Source organism: Haemaphysalis longicornis, unplaced genomic scaffold (assembly GCF_048455015.1).
Source record: "Haemaphysalis longicornis isolate Haplotype H1 unplaced genomic scaffold, Haemaphysalis longicornis Haplotype H1 scaffold_2, whole genome shotgun sequence".
Taxonomy (NCBI): domain Eukaryota; kingdom Metazoa; phylum Arthropoda; class Arachnida; order Ixodida; family Ixodidae; genus Haemaphysalis; species Haemaphysalis longicornis.
This window is the reverse complement of record NW_027526295.1, coordinates 177,650,132-177,661,200: the sequence shown is the minus strand read 5'-3', so window position 1 is coordinate 177,661,200 and position 11,069 is coordinate 177,650,132.

Sequence of the window (11,069 nt, the reverse complement as noted above, 5' to 3'; positions counted from 1 at the left end):
ACCCTAGAAATTGTAATGTGCTTTTAGAACACTGGCGTCGTGATGTAACAGGACCATATGGGTAAAATGGGTAGAAGCATAAATGCTTAAAATATTAAACAAAATGTGTATTTGAAAGGTGCTTTAGTGTGAACACAATTGCGTTGTGCCCGATGTAAAATAAGGCTCTACTTGACATTAATAGAATGACAAAAGACAGAAGTTTAAAAGACAAAAGTTTTACGTAAGTCGCAGACGGTACATTTAGTTGCACATAGCCCATAGAGCAACGGTTTGTTTAAAAACGCCGCGTAAACCAGGTTTTCCAGAGCTAGGTGGGCGATTCGTACTTGACGTGCTTGTTAAATTTTAATTTCCAATTTCGTGATAATCCTAGAATATGATGTGGGCGGTTGCAGTGAACGGAAGCAATCTCTGTGGTTTCTAAAACTAATGTGCAATGATTCGTTACCACAATTACACTCTTATGAAGCAGAACTAACATCGTTTTTTTTACTTGCAATGGTTTCTAACTGATTCTCTATTTAAAGGACAACGCTTACTCGGCGGGGAATTTTAGCGAAGCGGTCAATGACTTCTGGTACGCTGACATCAACGTCTCTGTGAGCGTACAGAAGCGCTAGGCCAACCACGCGTTCCTGGGACATCGTGGAGCGCAAGTAGTTCTTTAACAACCTCATGCTCGAAAATGTTCTCTCTGCGGTGGCAGTTGCACTGGAAGGGTGACTAGAATCTGAAGCAGTTTGTGCACATTCGGATAGAACTGGCAGTCGCAGTGAGAGAGGGCAGTTATTCCTGTGCTGGGGCGGAGGTTTGCTGCTTTGTTCATGTGCACTTTGCCCACCAAAGTCGCAGTTCTCCCAAAGCAGCCCTTGCGTCCACGTCCTGTGGAAAACTAGCGACGAGGTTTTCCGCTGCTTTCTCGCGATTGTCTTGCAGTGGTGGTATTGCGGATGGCACAATTACACAAAAACACTCTAATGTTGTCCTGTGCTTTTCGAACCGTTGGTGCAACTGTGCTAACACGTAGTCCATGAATGGAATGAATACGGTTCTTCTAAAATATTGCTCTGGATTTTCTAATGCAACGCCACGATCCTGCTGGCGGACGCCGGCTCGTCGGCTGGTGATTTCGACATTCATTTTGTTTGCCACGGCCTGCACTTCTGCAAATATTTTCGAGAAGGAGGCAGTGGCACTGTCTAGGTCATTCTGAATAGTCTCCTGTACCAAGTGTAGGTCGTCCATCGCGGCGCTCATGTCGATGCTGCTCGACTGCAGCCTCTTTGACAGCGGCAGAGTCAATGCAAGCACATTCTTCGCCACATGCAGGCTCACGAGGAATGCTGGTGACAGAAGTGCCAACGCCAAACTATTCGCCTGAGCGGAACTTTCACCACTGCCATTGTCTTGAATTTCCTCTAGTGCTGCGATCACCGCTTCAAAAAGACTGACAAATGAAAGCACTGCATCATGCTTTTCCACCCAGCACGTTTCGCATAATCCCAGAAGCCGCTGCCTTGTGGACTCTGGGCACATCAAACTTATCATTTTTCTCAGAACGTGCGAACGGTTAGCAGATTTCCGAAAAAAAATTCAATGTTTCCTTTAGCGTCCCAAAGCAGTTTCGGATATCTGTAATGGAGCAGGCCACACACAAAACTAGGTTAAGGGAGTGGCTGGCGCAATGTGTGTACAATGCGGTCGGATATTTTTCGCGAACGACGGCTTGCACACCATTGGTTCTACCTGCCATAGAGCTTGCGCCGTCATACCCTTGGCCACGAAGGTGTTGCATGTTAATTCCTAGGTCAATGAGAAATTTGATAATTTTGTCGGCAAGGGCTCTGCCGCTTTGGTCCTGTATTGGCACAAAGCCTAAAACACTTCTTCGATGTTGTCGGTATCCTTGTTCAGGTACCTTGCGCAAACGGTAAGCTGTTCAATTCCAGCAATGTCTGTAATTTCACCGGGAAGTACTGCAAAGCAGCCTGAGGCGTTTACTTTTGCAACCAATCTTTCTTTGATGACTTCGTCAGAAATTTCTATAATTTGGTTTTGTACCGCTGGGCTTAAATACGAGGCATTACTGGGGCAGCCCTCCAGGTGGTCCTTCAGAGCTGTATCGCCACAATCGGCTCGCATTCGAAGTAGCGCTCTGAAGTTTCCTTCGTTTTCCGCGGAGACAGCGCTCAAGTCCAGAGGACCGCTGTCCCTATGGCCACGCAGAGCCAGACCCTGCCGTGCGCTAAAAAGAACTGTCTCAACAACAGGCTGCAATTTTCTTCTGTTTTCTCTAATTTGATTTTGTCTGCCCTGGTCCAGCTGATCAACCACACTAGGTGCGTTTCCTAAGAACGTTTGGATAAAGTTATCAGCCGCCAGTTGACAATCACGGTGATATTTGGTGCTTTCGTGCGCATCAAAGATTTGGAGAGCGTGCTTCCATTTCTGGAAAGGCTTAGACACGAGGGCTCCAGTGCGTGCATGTTGGCCCTTGCCAACCTCCGGCCCGCAGGACAGGACGCACACTCGACAAAAAGCACCTTGTTGAAGGTCTGAGTAGCTCAACCATCGATATCTATCGAGCCATGCCGACTGAAATCTTCGGTTTTGCTTCAAATCTTTCGTAGATTTGAATCTGTATCCTTGAGGTGGAATCCACGGAGATGTCAGAAGCTGATATCTGGTCTGGTCTTCCATTGTGGAGTAATTCGAGTGCAGCCCTATGTCAAATTTGCTTGTTAGGACCGTTTGCGCATCTGAAAGAGTTAAATATTCGATATCACTATACGTGGTTCGATACATGAGCGATCTGTTTCTAAATTGTGCACAATAACTGAACGAATAAGAAAAATATGTGCGAATTCTCACCAGATGAGCATGTTGAGCCTGTCGGTCCAGACGGTACAGACGCATGCTTCTGAGTTTCCAGATGTGGCTCTGGCACCAGTCCTTCGTCTCTTGTGTCAGTAGAGATTTTTTGTCTTGAACCAGTACCTGCGCAAACCACAAGGGAAAAAAATAAACAGCAGCCCTCTCTTGTCGCTATACCCAATGACCCAATAATGCGCCATCTTTGTTTATAAGCTCCTACCGCCATGTATATAAGTAGTATAATGTTCGGTGTGTGAAACTGCACCTTTGGCCTGCGCGAGCAAGGTGTTTCCTGCAATGCTCAGCGTAACGCGCTGGTTCACCGGTTTGTGACTTAGAAGCTGTTTTCGGACTAAGAAGCGGAATCTATATGTGTTTAGGGGAAACAGCGTAAGATGTGCCACCTAGGCTAAGGGTGCAGTGGCGACAAACTCAATACGAGTTGTAGAAAAACCAAATTTTCTAGACTGCGCCTCGTGATAGCTCCGTCACCCCCGTGGTTATCCGGCCTGTTCAATCCTACGCGTGATCAAAACCAGACGTGAAAATTGCATGTCAGGGAAGGGGACATTTTTTTAGCGTGAGTAGCGATTTTTTCGATTTTTTATGCAAACCATGGAAGGGAGCGCTTCTCTGTGTTCTTGAAAAGAGAGGAATTTTTTCTTTGAAGGGGGAAGAGGGTTGTCTCATCACGCGACTGAAGGACCTACTGAATAAAAAGACAGCGCAAGGCTTGATCCACAGTGCTTTTCGTCCTGCCGGCATCGTCGGCATTGTACGCCGGCGTGGCGAAAACATTTTAAGAAAGGCAGCGACAACATCGAAATAATGATTTCGAAACCGAACATGATTGAATTTCAAGCAGTTGCATGACTGAAGGAAAAAAATAGGACATATACAGAAAAGGTCTCAGTACTGAAATGAATGCATGCAAACAAATGTCTCCACGAATGAAAGTCAGGAGACCTGACTTTTATGAGAAAGAGTTGCTGTTACATGTTGGTTATGCTAACGCTTACTTTCGCAAATAATGCATCTTATTCCCCTCACTTGACTACTGGTTTATCAGTAATAATGTTGCTATTTCGCAAACGTAGCTGCCAATACCTGTCCGCCTACGAAAAACCGATTCTAGGCTTCAAGATCGTGCATTTTACGCACCATACATTGAACACAAGAAAACCCGTAAAAGAAATAGCATAGTTATCTTTGCTGGCTTCAGTGTCTTGGCACGGACGCTTGGACGTAGGAGGAAAAAATGTCGATGTCCTCTTCTGTGACATATTGTAACGCCGAATTCCGTGCAGTCGCTACGCGGCATTGAAGGGCAGACAGATGAACTCCGAAGACATATTAAGTTGAATATTTACACTAAAGGTTCTTATCTTCCCTGATGATCTGACGACGACGAATGTAGGGGAGGTTTCTTTAAAAGTATATTTAAACGAAAGAAAAAAATATTTGCAGACTGAAGTTGAAGTTGAGCAGAGTAAGAAGTAAAATAAGCGTATCAGACAGCTAACTTTGTGTGAAACCCTGAGGATCCGACCCCGAGACGTCGTGTCTCGTTGTTTTGATCGGTCACTTAGGCTCCGCCCACGACGCACGTGCCAATCAGCATCTCGTGGCGATCTGGTTGGTTGCATTCGCAAATCCGTGCATAAACTGCGGCGGACAACGCCCCCGTAACCCCGAAACGTTGGTAACTCTCTCCCACCACTAGAAAAAAGGAAAAGACGAAAAACAATTAAGTAGAACACAACAAACGAAACCACGTGCAAACACTTCAGGGAACCTGTTAAGTTCGAGCACCTCTTTACCTAAAATCGCGAGCTGCTCGTTTATTCTGTCATATGTTCTTTTTTTTCCCGCCGATTGGGATGCGGTGATGAATGGACAGCGCGGAGCGCAGACGGAAACGCATTACTTCGCGCCTCTGGGTTTGACGCGGGCGGCCACGGGGCGGGTTCAAAGAAGGGACGCGCGCTGCGCATCGTTTCGTTTGTTTGTAATGATGCCGCAGCGCCCGGTGTCGGCGCCTCGGTTTGAGGGAAGTGGTAGTCTTGGCCGCTGCTGTATCGGGCAGGTCGACGAACTGCGGCAAGTATTCGCGGGGAGGGCTATGACGAACTAACGAGGCCGTCTGGGTGGCCCTCGTTTTGTGCGATCCCGAGCACTTTGGACCAACCGCGGGTAGAAGGTTTGTTTTCGCCTGCAGGTGCCCCCGCGAGACGGTTGAATGGGCTTCTCCCGCCAGTCATTCTGGGGATCTAGGCTTGGAAACATTGGGTCGCGCAGGTCATTTAGTCGCGTGTCTCGTGCCGGCTACGTGTGGTCTTCTTTCCGGCCTGAAAACGCGACGTCGTCTGGCTGACAACGAGGGCGGAAATAACGGGACGGCGGGGCGCGTGGAACGAGAATGGGGGGTCCGTCGGGAAACAATTAGTCGCCTATCGGCGGCGGAAAAAGGGATAAGTGCCGTGCGCGTTGTGTGGCGGCGTGCGCGGCCACAGAGTGGCGTGGGGGGGCGCTCGACAAAGCGACGTAGAATTGTCGGCTTGAATGTCTGTCGGCGACCCGAAGCGCGCGCGCCGTCTCAAAACTTTAATGACCACCAGGAGGGAAACGGGCCACCAAGGGAGAGCTGGTGCGCTTTCCGGACAGGACTCCTGGGGTTCTGGACAAAATCCTAGGATGGTTTCCGGTGCAGGTGGTTGCCTTGGTCGCCGTGCATGACAGCGCGTCAAAATTTCAGGGGGGGGGGGGGGAATGAAGCCCCATAAGCCCCCCCCCTCCCTACGCCCCTGGTGCTAGGCCCCTCTTTAGAGAGTATATCGTTATTAGCGCGAGTAAGGACGTGTCTAGTAGAGTTGGGTCTGGTTGAGGGTTCGGGGCTGTGAAAGTACGGTGGCGATTGAAGGTTGGACATGTCCAGACCAAGTGTCGGAGGTCGGCTGGGAGGTTTGAGTGACAATGAGGCAATCGGAGAGCAAGGTGAGGCGTGTACCATTTACGAATGTTTCCGGTGTGAAGGCAGAGTTTGTGATCAATTTGTTGATGAAAAAATGGAGACTACGTGGTAAGGGCGGAAGTTTACTTAGGTAGCCTGTAGGAGTAAGGTATTTTATTCGCCGGCGTCTCTCCACTTTGTAGCGATGAATCCGCGACGACGGGGATGGTGTAGACAAACGAGACGGTTCCTCGGCGGAGACCAGCGGAGTTTGAGCTAGTTACACTTCTGTGTGGCCGCATGAGCCGCTTGGTAACCAGTCGAGCTCGGCTCGTGGCCAGGTACCCAGTCAAAGCGGACAGTGATGTGGTTCCGTTGAAGAATTTGCACTTGATAGAGAAATTTGTGCACGATGGAATTAGTGGTAATCTGGGAACGAAGTGCCTGTATGGCACTTGTATGGCATTTGGCCTGTATGGTGGCATGGTGGTATGGGAGTGAAGTCCGTGATGAGTCGAAGCGAAGGTGGCAGAGGAGCCGTAGTAGTGTCATACAGGAGGGATAATATAGCGGCATTCAAAGCGTGCCGTTCGGCTTCAAAACTGGTTAAGGTGGGGTCCATCATGGTGCAATATCCAAACAGAGCAGGAAGTTTCGGGGAGTGTCCATGCAAGTCTAACACATTGAGGGGTCACGCTGGCATCAGTGCATATATCGACTGTGCCGTCCTGCTGCGCCGATTATACCTGCAGAATGCGTTGTCTACGTAACTGAGGGCTTGTGCGCCTGATGGGGTGCGAGTGCGGCGCTCTGACACCGTCCGGTCGTGTACAAGGTGCGATAGGATGTGTTTTTGTAGCGCAAGGTACACTACGATACCTCGGGCAGTCTTCGCGGGGTGACCAGTTTTGCCCTTTAGCGCTAGAGGCCAAACCACACCTTCTTTCGAAAGCGTGGGCACGGAGCAGCGGTCCGATAACGGGGAGAGATAGACGAGGAGGGAAAGGAAGGCGAGGAGCCCGTCGCCACAGCGGTAACGCGCGCCACGAAGGAAGACCACGAGGCCACGTGAGGCGCAGAACCGTGTGCGATGAGGAAGACGAACATCCTGCTGTGGTCCCTCGTGCAGCGGCGAGGCTTAAACAGCGCCGTGAAGCGCAAAAATAGGAAAAACGCTACTGTTGCGTACAGCTTCGCTACCTTCGAGTCTTACGCTTTGGTGTGAGCTTCCTTCATTTGTTTTTTGTGTTATAATTTATTCATGTCAGACAGACATAAAGTAGCGCTTTCGTATCAGCATTCCCAGCCTTCAAGTATTTTTTCATTCCTGTTCCATTATACGCGACGTTCGAGCAACAGCGGCAATTGAACATGAATGCGAGCAGTGCGCGTATTGAATGAAGCTAATCACTTGTCATTAGTCCAGCAGTTTTATGGGACAACTGAAGCGCTGCGTTCAACCATTGGCGCCTTGGTGTTATCATAAACATCAAAATTTTTGGTTTTACTCTCGTAGATACAAAGCGCGCACGCCTTTGTATGGAATTATTTGCGTTTATGTAAAGAAATATGGGGCCCACATTTATAACTTTGGAGGCCTCGAAGGTTGTTTTGGCTGCCTATTTTTGGTGCTTAAAACGCGCTTCTTTAATGCTTAAATACGTGCGCCGTCTAGTTATTAGCAAGCATGAAGTGTTACGCAGTGCCGGGCATAGATTCAAAGATAACAAGCAGTTTGTGTGATGTTCGCATAGCTTGAAATGGTGCAAGAGTACCTTAATTCAGACTGGACCAGTGATTTGTAGAGAAAAAGGTTTGGTGAAACTGGAGCCGATGAAAAGTTGCGACAATTACAGCCAAGAGTAGCATGCGGCTGGCAGAACTTGCCTGACCAACGCATCACATAGGCGACAAGCGCGTCTTGCTGCGGCAAGTGAAGCGTGGTCGAAACTTGGAAGCATGTTGAACCTACAGAGCACCCTGCCCTATAAATCCGATAGACTTCGCCGTGGTGGCGGCGTCTTGCATGCACACACCGCCCAATTTGGAACTCGTTTGTCGCAGGCTGGAGTCAACCCTTTTAGGGCGCAGCTCTTTGGCGGTCGTCTCTGGGCTAAGCCGGTTGTCGGCGTAACCGAGGGAACGAGGACAAGACCGGCGAGGGAAAGAAAAATGAACGATGAAAGAAACCAAAGGAGGAGAGTGTCGCGAAATTGGGAGGCGAGGGCGGTTCGCCGTGGCCAACGCCGTGCACCGGCGCGAGCCAGCGCTCTCCGAAAGTATGCGGTGAGGGGGCAGTATGCTGTGCCCGCGCGAGGCGCTCGACCGCGCGAAGCTGGGGCGAAAACGTGAGGGGTGTGTGGGAAAACCGCGCCTCGGCTTTTAGTGGCGCCGAAGAAAATAGGCGCGAAACCCGGCATCCATTTTTACGAGCGTCGTGTTCTTCTCCAAACACAAAGTCGAAGAGCACTGCACGCGCTGCGTGCTGCACGTGCAGAACCTCTTCATCGTCCTCTTCCTCGCGCGGCTCATACCAACCACATGACAGTTCAGCGCGATGTTCGAGTACAATTTACAACATCCTCGGCGCCCGACAAAGTTCACTCACCCACCTCCAACGGGCACAACAGCTGTACTGGTGTAGTCAGTTCTCTACCTCCTGGTAAAGCGACCTCACATGCCCTAACATGATTGTCCCTCGATGAGTACACCCTGGTTATCCTACCGAGCTTCCAGAATGTTATTGGAACCTTGTCTTCCTTCATGGCAACTACCTCGCCAACCTTAAACTGGTTATCAGGCTGTACTCCTCTTATATGCGTGCTTCTAAGGAACAAAATGTATTCTTTATACCAGCGCTTCCAAAAGTCGTTTACTTTTTGCTGCCGGAACTTCCACAGCTTGAGGGTATCAGCGCGATTCGAAGACGGTTCGCCAGTATTGAAGCTAGGCAATGCAGTGGACTTCAGTTAGGAAATGCGGAGGCGTAAGTACCACTGCCTCAGTAGCGTCAGAGGAGAGGTAGGTTAGTGGCCTAGAATTTATCACATTCTCAACTTCGGCGAGTAGGGTAGCGAGCTGCTCAAATTTGAAGCAGCCTTTCCCTAGCGTTTTCCGGAGGCAGCCTTTGACTGATCGAATCATCCTTTCCCAAAAGCCTCCCCACCACGGACCACGTTCATCACGGCGCTTTCAACTCACGACTGGCTGCCTGAAATGCCACTAGGGCATTGTCGGAGTAAACAACACTGGGTAAACTGCGTCGCGAAACAAACCGACGAAAAGCCATCAGAAATGATCCTGCAGTCATATCGGAGCATAGCTCTAAGTGGATAGCCCTACCCACGGCACATGTAAACAGCACTATGTATGACTTAGCAGCACTGCTTCCCTTAACCAAAACAGGTCCGGCGAAGTCAACACCCACAACCTAGAACGGATGAGACCTGACCACCCTGTCGGTCGGCAGTGGTGTGATCGGTGCTGATGCAAGTTGTAGCTTGAAACGGGCACACACTTTACACCTTGTTATGACTTTTTTCACGCACTGTCTGCCCCTAATAACCCGAAACTGCTCGCGAAGCTCCGCAAGGGTGCCATGGACCCCGCTATGCAGCAGGCACCGGTGCACGCTGTCGGGGATGAGGTACGTGAGGCGGTGGTCAGCAGGTAGCAAGATGGTGCAGAACACGTCTTCTGAAGCCCTAACATTTCCAAGACGTGTCTTGATCCTGAGGATTCCATGATGGTCCAAGAATGGGTGCAAGTCACGAATGCGGGACGCCGTGTGCAGTGGTTTGTCCGCTGATAGAATGGTCATCTAAGATACAAACGCGCCCGCTTGAGCGCTCTTGATCCGTATAAAATCGGCATATTTTACCTCTTGAGTGGTTAGTGGGCCTATAAGTCGGTGACTTAAAAGGACTCGACAATTGTGGACCACTCTTTTAATCCAAGCTGTAATTCTTGTCACTCGGATCCAGCTGCTGTGTTTGTGAATCTCGAAAAGGGGCTCTTTGGGCGAGCAGTGGCAGGCCAATACGGGTGCCTCCTCATGGTTTTTTGCCTCACATAACACATCTGATGACTCGTCCGAAATCGCGTCACTTTGTGGCCAGGCTTCTCGGGGACCAGCTAGCCATTCAAGTCCATGCCAACATAAGTTGTTTGTGCAGAGGTTTTGTGCCGATATGCCTCTGGTGACTAGGTCGGCCGGAGTTGTTTTCCCAGAGCAATGTTTCCAACAGCTCGGGTATGTGAGGCCTTGAATTTCAATGACTCAATTGCATACGAAGGGCTTCCATTTGGTCGGTGTGGACTGTAACCAACTCAAGCAAATTCGGGAGTCCGTCCAGCAGAAGTATTCCACATTTTCGTTGGGCACAGTCTCTCGGAGAGAGAGAGAGAAAAGACTTTATTGATCACATCCGGCATGCAAGAGACTCGGTCCGGCCACGCAGGGCTCGGCCTCGTGCCCCTGTCTATTAGTCTAGGCTATTCAGTCCTAAGACTTCGGGCTTAGACCCCGAGGCTTTGTGCCCGGCCGTCGCTCGGACTACTCGAGGTCCCCGGTCGGTCCGATCGGCTCCCGTTGTCGGGAGGGACCGGCAGACGCGGGGCTCCCTTTCACCTTTGCTTGGCCAGGGCCGCCTCGAGCCGCTGGATGGCCCGTCGTTGATGTTGGAGCTCGGTAGAGTTCACACACACGCGCACTTCGGGCGGATACGTGTACGTCAGGCACGGCACTAAAGTCTCCCCATCGCGCACAGTACTTTCACACCCCCACATCAGGTGTCTCAGAGTCGCGGGTTCTCGCTCACACGCACTGCACAGGTCGCTTTCGTAATAGTCAGGACACATGTGTCGCGCGAGAGCCGGCGTAAGAACGGTCTCCGCTTGCAGTTGTCGGAACCTCGTCGCCTCCGCCCGAGACAGTTCCCGGTGCGGCGGCGGGTATGTCCTCCGTTGTTCTCGATGCCAGCGAAGCACTCCGCCGTAGCCGGACAAGGGCTCCACTTCATCTTCTTCGTCGGTCGTTTCGTCGCCGTCTTCGAGGTGTGGCGGACGGACGGCCGCGGCCCGGCACGTGGCGAGATCACGAGCCGCAGCGTCCGCCTCCTCGTTGCGATTGCTGGTGTCGGGTGCCAGGTCTCGGCCCGCGTGGGCCGGGAACCACTTGATCACGACGTTCTTCTTGGCTTGCTGCTCGAGCGCCCTCGAAGCCCCTTGGGACTCCGCGAGC